Genomic DNA, 11,090 nt, shown 5'->3' with positions numbered 1-11,090 from the left:
ATATAAATCAAATATAATTTCGTAAATTGCATAAACAATTATGAACAAAATAGTATCATGCATTTATGCATTGCTTAATACAATTATGCATTGCTTAATACAAAGAGCCAAATCGGCCATCACGCAGATTGCATTTAAAAACATAAGAGTGAAAAGGAATAAACCTCCACAAATTCACGACGTGTTTTCTAAAAGTCTAAACTGTTTTAACTTTGCATGGCTACATCTGTCACGGAAACGGGTGTGTGGACAGTCATAGGACGACGAGGACGACAAGGATTCCAATACTGACATTTATTGTAGACACAACAAGGCAGGTTCAGGTAGGTGAGACACACACTCGGGGTAACATTAACAATAACCGCCAATGCTCAGACAGACAGGAACTAATATGTGGTGGATAATTAGTGGCAGACAGGTGAGCACAATGAGGGTAATTAATGATTAGTACGGGCTAAACCAACACAAAGGGAAGAAACCACAACAAACAGTCCACAGGGGCGTTACAGTACTCCCCCCTCCCGGAAGGTGTATTCACAATCTCCTCATCACAGGCAGGCACAGCACTCAATTCAGCATGTGTTCGTGTTTGTGTGGGCTGTCTGCGTCACTCATAGCACGTGACTATATCGTGCACTATATTTTTTCTATCGTTATCGAAGAAGGTGTACCGTCGATAAATATCGATACCGTTTTATCGCCCAGGCCTACTTCAAGACTGGTCATACCTTTTTAAATTCAGTTATGAAAAGGTAGATTGGTCTTATATGTATTGGCAAAGTAAGACTGATTACCCTTTGGCAACTGTTAGTTGGTCAAACTAGTTCTTAAGACACAGTCTTAACATGGTGGCTAAGTTTATGCAACTGGCCCCAGTGCAGTCAATAAGTCTGTGCAGACTGTTAAATCAAAATCATATATTCTTACCATTGGGCTTGACTGGGCTGCAGCCCATGGGCCCCTCCTTTGCCTGTTTATGTTTGTTTGTTTGATTTGTTCAGTTATGCCATTCAGAAATGATTAGCCTCATTTCCACTGCACACGCAAGGGCTAAATGGGCCAGCCGGGGCTAACAGCTTCCACCTACGACCTTTGAGGCCATAATAAAACAGCATAAACTGATATTTATGATTATTTTTTCACAGAAGGACACACGTATTGACTCGCGACGGCGCCAATTAATTTGATCACATGGCTACTTTAAACAGCTCCATTTAAGCCTTTAGCCCAAAAGAGTGCACATTTAGAAAGATAATGATAAATTCTCATATGTTCACACCTCATTTCTTTACAGAGGATGATTCTATATTATATTAATGTTCCACTAAATTATGCGATCTGAAGAGTTTTGTGCGTTCTCTCCCGTCTCACTGCCATCACACATAGTGGGGCAGAAATGTCATCAAAATGATAAAAAAAAAAAAGAACAATAGCCATTTAATGAATTATGCCTATGATATAGGAGTTAGCCTATCACACAAACAAGAATCCTGTTTTTCCGAATATCTGCACGATCGCAAATGTACAATAAACAAGTAACTTTCAGACACAAAATTCCATTTTGCTCCGTCAAAAAGAAAACAGAACAAACAGCAGAACCACTGCGTCTCCGAGCAACACAGTGTTTTGTTCACGGAAATGATTCAATCAGGCTATACAGTTGTTTACGAAGTTAAATTAATTAGCATTTTAAATGAACCGGTTGATTTAAGTATTCAACTCACTCATTTAGACAGTTATTTGCTGCCACCTATTGGCGGTTGTAGTTTCATATTTTAAAAAGTAACGTATTATTTAATTTTAGGAATCATTTAATATTTCTACATTAAAATGTTATGTTTAAACTTAACATAACTTATGCAGAATCTATCTATGGAGTTTGGTGTAGGGCTGTGTGATTAATCGAAATCGTCATAAAATTGTGATTTGAGCGTGCGCGATTTCTAAATCGCTTTAACTTTTACACTTTTGATCAATTTAATAGTAGTATGCTATAGAAGTAATAAACACATTATATCAAGGATCTTCCCATAATCCACAATATAAATCGAAGTTGTTGACTCAGCTATTGTGATGCTCACTTGTGGCCTTCTACAGAAGCTTATATAGCTCAGTCTCAGAGCTCATGGTGGGAATGTGTGGAAAAGTTTACGCATTATCATTAAAAAAACCAGTTTTAGCTTCCAGAACCATGAGAGTTTCGCTCTATTGGAGGTCGGGGGAGTGGAAAATCGTGCTATCCGAACCAATCAGAATGCAGAGTGCCTAAATGGAGCACGAGAACAGAACAGACCGGGCGGGCATACAAACGTAACACCAGGTTCACACACTCCGTCTGTGGTGCGGTTTTTTCCGCGCCCATGTTAACGGATCAGAGTGTTCACACTGCACGCGATTGCGGTCCGGCAGTGCGCTCCAGGAGCGGTGCGTCTGCAGCAGTCATGCTGCGATCGTTTCTGCACGGAGTCTATTTCTGCTGTGCTGCACGCGCTGAATTAAAGTGACAGCGCATTATTCGCGGTAAAAATTTACATGGATTGACACGGAAATTTATCAATTACACCATAAATGCATATAATTAAAGTCTACTGTTGCACAGTCAACACATGGCTTTTTGGCTAGATTTAAAACAAGGAAAAGTGCACTTTTAGATAAACAAGGCAATAATAGATGGCACTCGTGGTGGTAGTTAAACAAAGTTATATTTATTGAGTTTAAACGTGAATGTCAATGAAAGATTGTATTACTGTACTGTGATAAAAGAGAATCACAATGCTGAAAAAGCATTTTCAGAAACAACGTTTGGATTTGAAATCAAAATAATGGATAAATGTTGTGTTTGTGGTAAACAGCCGCAGATCAGGAGCGGACTGCAAACGTGCGAAAGCAAAATGAGTCCGTGCTAAATCTCTAAAATACCGCATACACATACTGTATACGCACTGCAGACGGAGTACGTGTGAACTTGGCGCGACAAATCTAGTTCAACAATTGAGGCAATGCCACAAAGAGCTCTATGACCAATGCATGGCAAAAAAAAATCCCTGGACACGGGATTTTTTTTTTTTCTGCCATATGTCTATATAGACATTTTGTTACACCTTTACTTAGTGATTATTTTGCCTTATGTCTGTTCTAGAGACGTTACAGCTTTTTGATAAAGCTCTAATTGGTTTTCTTTTGGAAATATGTTTCAAATTCACACTGAATGCATTTATGACTTTAAAGCATGTCTGTGTGTCAAAATCATGATTAAAATAGCAAACATGTCTTTTTATTCCGATTGAATATATTGATTCAATTTAAGAATCTTACATAAGAGGACACATATAGGCTATGACAATAATTTTTTTTTTATAATACTAATACATCTGTCTTTTTTTGCTCAGTGTAATATCAGGGTTTTGATCTCTCAACAGGGAACACATCTTGTTTATTGTATTATAATGACTATTTAATATTACATCTAAACTTTGATTCAATATGTGAAACGAAACTATAAACTATGTCTTACCAGTTTTTAAAGGCCTTAATATTAAGCTTGTCACATGTTTAGAACAAATTGGATTATGCACTTTCTCCGCAGCAGCTCAGTCTGTGTCCTCCGCTATATTTTCAGATGCGCTCGTATCAAATACTGTATATCAATTTAAACGGTATTGCCTCGTATCGAATCTCTTATAAAGAAAATATCGATATATCGTACAAACTCGATATACCGCCCAGCCCTACTCGTTACCGGATAAACAAGAACATGCACAGCCAAAACATTAAAACCACCTGCCTAATATCATGTAGGTCCCCTCATGATGCCAAAACAGCTCTAATGCATTGAAGCATGTACTCCACAAGACCTCTGAACGTGGTATCCGGCACCAAGGCATTAGCAGCAGATCCTATAAGTCCTGCAGGGTGTGAGGTTGGGCCTCCATGGATCAGATTTGTTGCTCCAGCACATCCCATAGATGCTCAGTCGGATTGAGATCTGGGGAATTTGGAGGCCAAAGCAACACCTTGAACTCAGAGACCGCATTTACATTACATGGTTGAAGTGAACCAATTCTGATTTTCTCCTTCTGTGTGGCAGAGATCGATACGACCCACGAATGTTTAAGCAGAAAAAAGCACATAGATTCTGATATTCTCAAATCGGTTTCAGGCTTCATTCATAAGAGGAAATAAATCTGATATGAATCAGATACATGCATTTGCATCTACCCTGTAAGTGGCCAGATTGGATATTACCCTGTACAAGTCGTGCATCATTAAAAAAAAAATGAATGAAAATGAAAATGATTTTTCAAAAATAAATAAATATTTAATAAAAAAATACAATAAAAAAAGGAAGTAAACACTGTAACCAACAGGGCACTCAGTATTCTGGGAAGTTTGTGTGCATTGGGATTTGGGAATCATATTTTTTCAAATAAAGCCAAGGTAACACTCATTTTACATACAGCACACAGTGGAAATGACATGAATATGGCAGTGGGCAAATGCATAAAGCGCAGCATAATTTGAAATCACGAGTTTAAAGTTGTCAATCGCGAGTCTCCAGTGAAGCTGAACTCTCCACCTGTCCACATTCCATCCACACGGACCTACCGTCACGCAGAGAACACGCGATCATGCAGGATTTGAAATCACGAGTTTAAAGTTTGTCAATCGTGCATCTCCGTGAAGCTGAACTCTCCTCCTGTCCGTATTCAGTTCGCATGGACCGACCGTCATGCAGAGTACACGCGATCATGCAGGATACAAATGCACACTTCACAAGATCTCACAACTGGATCCGACTAAGTTTGCAAGCTTTGTGAAATTAAATGTTCATTAGTTATTCAAAGATTTGTTTAAATGATATAAATGCGCATTTGCTGAATGCTGACGGCAAACAAGAAAGTATTATAATGTTTGCCTTTCTATTACTAATAATATAAAATAAATCGTTATAATACTTTGTATACATTTTAATTCCTTTGTTTAACCGTTCTATCTGATTATTAGACAGACTTCTATCAGTATTAAACAGAACTGTTAACGACGACGGCGAACAAGAGGGAGAATGTGAGGGCTGTCAGCGCAGTCAAAATAAAAGTCCCACCTCAAACGCATCGGCCAAACAGGAAAACTTATCGGCCGATGCCGATATTTAAAAATGCCAAATATCGGCCAATATATCGGCCTTGGCGATATATTGGTCAACCACTACTGGCAACCCTGTTTCCGGGTCAGTACTTCTACCGTGGGTTGTTAAGCCAAGTCTGTAGTGTATGCAGATATCAGATATGGGTCACTTTTAAAATCGATATAGCCAGTATAGATATGGTTGGATATAGCCAACAAACCGGAATGGGGCATCAAGACCTGCAGAGTAAATGTGGCCTTTGTCATCTTCCTCAAACCATTCCTAAACCTTTTTTTGCAGTGTGACAGAGTGTATTATGCTGGTGAAAGAGGCTGCTGCCATCAGGGAACATCAGTGAATGGGTGTACGTGGTCTGCAACAGTCTTTAGGTGGTACATGTCAAAGTAACATCCACATGAATGCCAGGAAACAAGGTTTTCCAGCAGAATATTGCCTAGAACATAACATTGCCTCCACCGGCCTGCCTATTTTAATCAGAAATGATATAGTTTTGATGTTTATTGATATACCCAGCTCATAAATACACATTTAAAGTGCAGTGGTAATTCTGCTTGTAGCTGGATCATGGAATGTGAGTTGTCACCATAGTAATGACCTTGTCCCAGTTCTTGCAGTCATTGCTTGGGAAGCAACCATCCATGAATAGCTTTCCAACACACACTCACATTTGAGCTCAGACTCTCACACTAACGGACATACCAAGGGAACATGCCCGTAACCCAGCGGAGGTGAAGCTACTGGCCTTCATCTTCACCGTCTGTCAAATATGGCCAAGCTTGGCACCACTGTGTCAAACAAACTCAGTATCATAGAGAGGTAGAGAACTGAAGCTGAATGTAACCATAGACTTTGTATAGATTAAAAATTAGAATCATATCACTAGTCATATCATTGCTTCAGAAAAACAATATCCATTACTTACAATATCTTAGTTCAAACATTTACAGAAATATTGATGGATTCTTGATGAATTCTGGATTTCATGAGAAAAAAAATGTCATCTACATTTGGTGTGAAAAAATGAGTAGATGTGTGTGGGGCAGATCATTTTAGCAGATTTAACTTTAGCATGTTCAGTACTAGGGATGGGCGATATCTTATCGTTTGCGATATACCGGTAAAAATTCTCCCCACTATAAGAATTAGTCTTCCCGCGATAATAACGATAAAGTCTAGCTGCTGACATATTTCTGTGTGCGACTGTGTGGAGCGACATCGCGGAAGGCGGACGTGAAATTGAGGAGGAGTAGCCTATATCGCTAAACGAGGAGCTTGAGCTCCTTTTACAACCTGTAACTGGTTTGGTTAGGGCTGTACAGTGCACAAAAAAATCGGTCTGAATAAATTTACTACAGTAACACGTGTGCGATACAGTTTCGCATGTGTATGAGCCTGTTTACAAACCTGTTGTCCAACAAAGATATAATTTATTGACATGCTTTTTCTCCAAATTAACTTAATAACATAGTCGAGTGTTTGAAATACTTCTTTTTGTGACCAGACGTGGTTTCATATTACAGAATGATAGTATTATATACAGTGATAAAGGCCATGTCGATTAACATTGCATTATAAATATACTTTCCTTATAAAAAAATACCGAAGATTGAAGAACACATATAAACCATATATTTTGTGCAATCGTATGTTTATTTTCCTCAAGTTTCCCCAGTTCAAAAACGTTGTGCGTTTTATTCAGCGATAACTGGATTCCTTCCTGGAGTGTAGTCAGTAGTATTACTTCTGCTATGGATATGTGGAGTTTCTGTGCAAGAGCGCCCTCCGGCTTCCAGTATGAATTAAACAGTCTTTACATTACGTGTGTACTCATTAATGCTCACAACACCCTATTTTGGATAAAAATAGGAAAGATAATACTTTTCTCTAAAGAAACAGGATTCCCTGAATTATCGTCATTGATATCGTTATCGCAATAAATACCAGAAATATCGTGATATTTTTTAAAGCCCATATCGCCCATCCCTATTCAGTACCATCAGATGGTTGATGGATCGACCACTGACATCATCTAGGGCTAGCAGAAATTCCTGATCTTCCTTGACCGCAGCTGCCTTTTTTAAGTCCAGCAGTGAAGGTCATCATGGATTCTGAAATAAACCCCTCTAAGATTAAATGAGGAAATAAAGCGATGACCTTGTGCTTATAATGCAGCTGCATCCACAGTTTGCCCCTCACCTCCAACCTCTGAACTGACTGTTTTGCTCTTAGCCAAAGTTTAAAGATAGAAACAAAGGGGACTTTCTCTAACATACAAAGTCTTCTTTTCCATATGCACAGTAGCTCCTATATTAAGCTCTGCACAAAACTCTATGGCTTTAATTCTAGAAAGAATCTTAGTCATACATATGGCCAACATATGAGAAGTTCCATAATACAAAACCAATTAAACTCTGCACATACAGATCAATTAAAGCTCAATATTTAGGCCAGAGATATGGATTGATGTTCACACATGTGGGGTTGCACATGTGGTAGTGATTATACATGCAGGTCACCACATGACCCACAAACACATGATGCCACATCATCATCAATTCATGTGCAAATGTATTTTGTGCTTTTGTCGTGAGGAGAAAGAGGAAGTTCGTCATTGTTCAGATAAAAGCCTGGATTTCCACAGTTTCCTCAAGTTCTATTAAGCCAATAGACAAGGCCAAGGGCTATAGGTTACACAAACATCTTCGAGGTGAAGTGTGTGTTTTCATGCTACAGTACAACACTTTCTTCTATCTCAGTTTAATGTACAGAGATATCATAAGTAAGCCATTAGCAGTGTTGGGAGTAACGCATTACAAGAAATGTGAGTTACATAATCAGATCACTTTTTTCAACTAGTAAAGTAATGCATTACTTTTTTAATTTAGAAGAAAGTTACTTTTTCAAATAAGTAACACCAGTTACTTTGTTTTCCCATTTATTGACTCTCCTGTCCCCATGATGAGAAATCACAAGTGCAGAGGCATTGTGTGTGCGCAGTGTAAACATTACTGTAGTTCTAGACTAAATGTCTACATGCATTTACTCATCTCACTTGCACAAAAACAGATTCAGTACTCCTCAAAATGAATATAAACATTGAAATGCAATCTCAGAAAATGATGCAAACCTCCAATAATTAAATGTGTTAACACAAATATCCTTTATGTATTTAATCCTATTTTATTGACCAATATTTTTGCTGCTGACTTTCGATGAGCCACGTCAACCATACTAATAAGCAAAAATGACTTTAGATAAGCATGACATTTGCGGTTCTTTCTTTCTTTTCTTTTTTTTTATTGCTGAAGAATGTTGAGCTTTCGTCTCCTGCGTCCTATTCTTCATGCAATCCAGAATGGCTAAGGCTTATTCATTTAATTTTTATTTTTTTTGTTTATTTTGCATTTGCAAAAACATAGTACTTTTTATATTAGAAACAAACAAGCAAGACCAGCCAGATGAGAAAAAGTAATGCAAAAGTAATTTAACACAGCGATTACCTTGATGGAGGCGAACAAGATGATCTGCTGGATTCATAATGGCGGTTGTGTATTCTGTAATGATAGTCCACTGTAGGCGAGCGTAGTGATGAATCCAAGTGCAGATTTATTTAAACAAAGTGATCCAAACATAATCCAAACATAATCCAAACAAACGAAGACTTGACATGACTTGACTTGACTTGAACAGACTACACTAGACTAGACTTGACCTAACATGAACAGACTAGACTCACCGACAGCAGGATAAATACATTCAATACACGACAAAGCACAAAGGCAACATGATGGCTACTTATAGCGAACAGAGCAGGGAGCCATGGTGGAGCAGGTAGAGCAGGGAGCCATGGCGGAGCAGGCAGAGCAGGGAGCCATGGCGGAGCAGGTAGGGCAGGACGGCCGGGTGGTGCCGGCAGAGCAGGAAGCCATGGCGGAGCAGGCACATTGACAGACCACTTGACAGTGACAGAGCAGGCAGAGAATTCTTGAACGGCCTCCTTGGCCATGACAGGACAGTCTGTGAGTTCATGAGCACCCTCCTTGGCCATGACAGGGCAGACAGTGAGTTCATGAACGGCCTCCTTGGCCGTGGCAGGACAGACAGTGTGTTCATGAACGGCCTCCATGGCCGTAACAGGAGAGGCAGTGAATTCATGGACGGCCTTCTTAGTTATGACAGGGCAGAATGTGAGTTCGTGAGTGGCCTCCATGGCTGTGACAGGACAGACAGTGAGTTCATGAACAGCCTCCTTTACCGTGGCAGGACAGGCAGTTAATTCATGGACGGTCTTCTTAGTAGTGACAGGGCAGACTGTGAGTCTCCATGGCTGTGACAGGGCAGACAGTGAGTTCATGAACAGCCTCCTTGGCCGTGGAAGGACAGGCAAATAGTTCAGAAGTGGACGCCACTACCTCAGGAGGTTCTGCAGCGGAAGCTGCCACCTCTGGAGGTTCTGCAGCGGAAACCGCCACCTCTGGAGGTTCTGCAGCAGATGCCACCACCTCTGGAGGTTCTGCAACGGAAGCTACCCCTTCTGGAGGCACTGGATTGGATTCATGGACAGGAGAGGCCTTTGGAGCAGACTCGTGGATAGGAGAGGCCTCTGAGACAGACTCATAGACAGGAGAGGCCTCTGGGGCAGATTCATGGACAGGAGAGGCCTTTGGAGCAGACTCGTGGATAGGAGAGGCCTCTGAGACAGACTCATAGACAGGAGAGGCCTCTGGGGCAGATTCATGGACAGGAGAGGCCTCTTGAGCGCAGTGTACAGCCCACACGCTCAAAATGGTTACTGCCATTACAGTAAGATCAGCAGAGGGTGGCAGGACCTCTAGGACGGTTGGGCTTGAGAGCACTGATGTCATGGGGATGCCTGCAGCTCGCACCGACATCAGAGGTGGGTTCATCACACTAGCAATCAGACCTTTCAGTCCAAGCCCAAGCTCCGCGTCCTTAACTGGCATGATGTGAGCCGGTCCTGGAGTAGCGGGCATGATGTGAGCAGGCTTTGGCATAGCAGACATGAAGTGAGCAGGCTGTGGCTTGGCAGGCATGACGTGAACAGACCTTGGCTTGGCAAGCATGACGTGAGCAGGCTTTGGCTTGGCAGGCATGACGTGAGCAGGCTTTGGGGAAGTGTCATGTTCCTCCTCCATGACACCCACAGTGCAAGCAGACCCACTCAACTGCAATCCCTTAAGGAGTAAAGCCCACAAAAGTCCTCCACATAATCCTCAATGGAGCGATTACCTTGATGGAGGCGAACAAGATGATCTGCTGGATTCATAATGGCGGTTGTGTATTCTGTAATGATAGTCCACTGTAGGCGAGCGTAGTGATGAATCCAAGTGCAGATTTATTTAAACAAAATGATACAAACATAATCCAAACGAAGACTTGAACAGACTAGACTTGCCCTAACATGAACAGACTAAACTCACCGACAGCAGGATAAATACATTCAATACATGACAAAGCACAAAGGCAACATGATGGCTACTTACAGCAAATAATCAGGGTCACATGACAAGAACCAAACAATGAGGAAACAAGACACATGTCTAGGACAACCATTCAGAACATAACACACAGACAAGGGAATCACATGACAGAACAAGGACCATGACTAAACTCCAAAATAAAAGACGAATGAAAAGATGAAAACATGAACATGAACCAAAACCCAAACCCCACATTACAATGTGTTGGGAGCACATATTCACAATATATTCCAACTGACTTTGTTGGTGGTATAACATTATTACGCAGCATTATGAATATCACAATGATTTTAATGTGCTTTTTAATTGGTTTCCTAAACACAGTCCTTATACTAGTTGTACAATTTTTCCTTATGCAAATATGAGTCGTAAGACAAAATTGTTAATTTATTAATTTTTTTTGTCCTTTATAGTGATAAAACAGTATAGACAGACAAGAAGCA

General features: G+C 40.4%; 1 protein-coding gene and 1 long non-coding RNA gene across 6 annotated transcripts in view; one reads left to right on the top strand and one right to left on the bottom strand.

The window, feature by feature from the left end:
• LOC107704354 (uncharacterized) overlaps positions 1-1,788 on the top strand; it is a 17,583-nt gene extending 15,795 nt beyond the window's left edge. The window contains exon 3 of the long non-coding RNA XR_001635950.1: positions 1,713-1,788. This is a non-coding gene — a long non-coding RNA (uncharacterized LOC107704354). The remainder of the gene's footprint in view (positions 1-1,712) is intronic.
• Positions 1-11,090, bottom strand: part of LOC107704353 (tyrosine-protein kinase fynb-like) — an 84,801-nt gene that overhangs the window by 32,884 nt on the left and 40,827 nt on the right. The window lies entirely within an intron of this gene.

This window comes from Sinocyclocheilus anshuiensis, unplaced genomic scaffold, assembly GCF_001515605.1.
Source record: "Sinocyclocheilus anshuiensis isolate Anshui unplaced genomic scaffold, SAMN03320099.WGS_v1.1 scaffold1898, whole genome shotgun sequence".
Taxonomy (NCBI): Eukaryota; Metazoa; Chordata; class Actinopteri; order Cypriniformes; family Cyprinidae; genus Sinocyclocheilus; species Sinocyclocheilus anshuiensis.
This window is presented reverse-complemented; position numbering and strand designations above follow the sequence as displayed.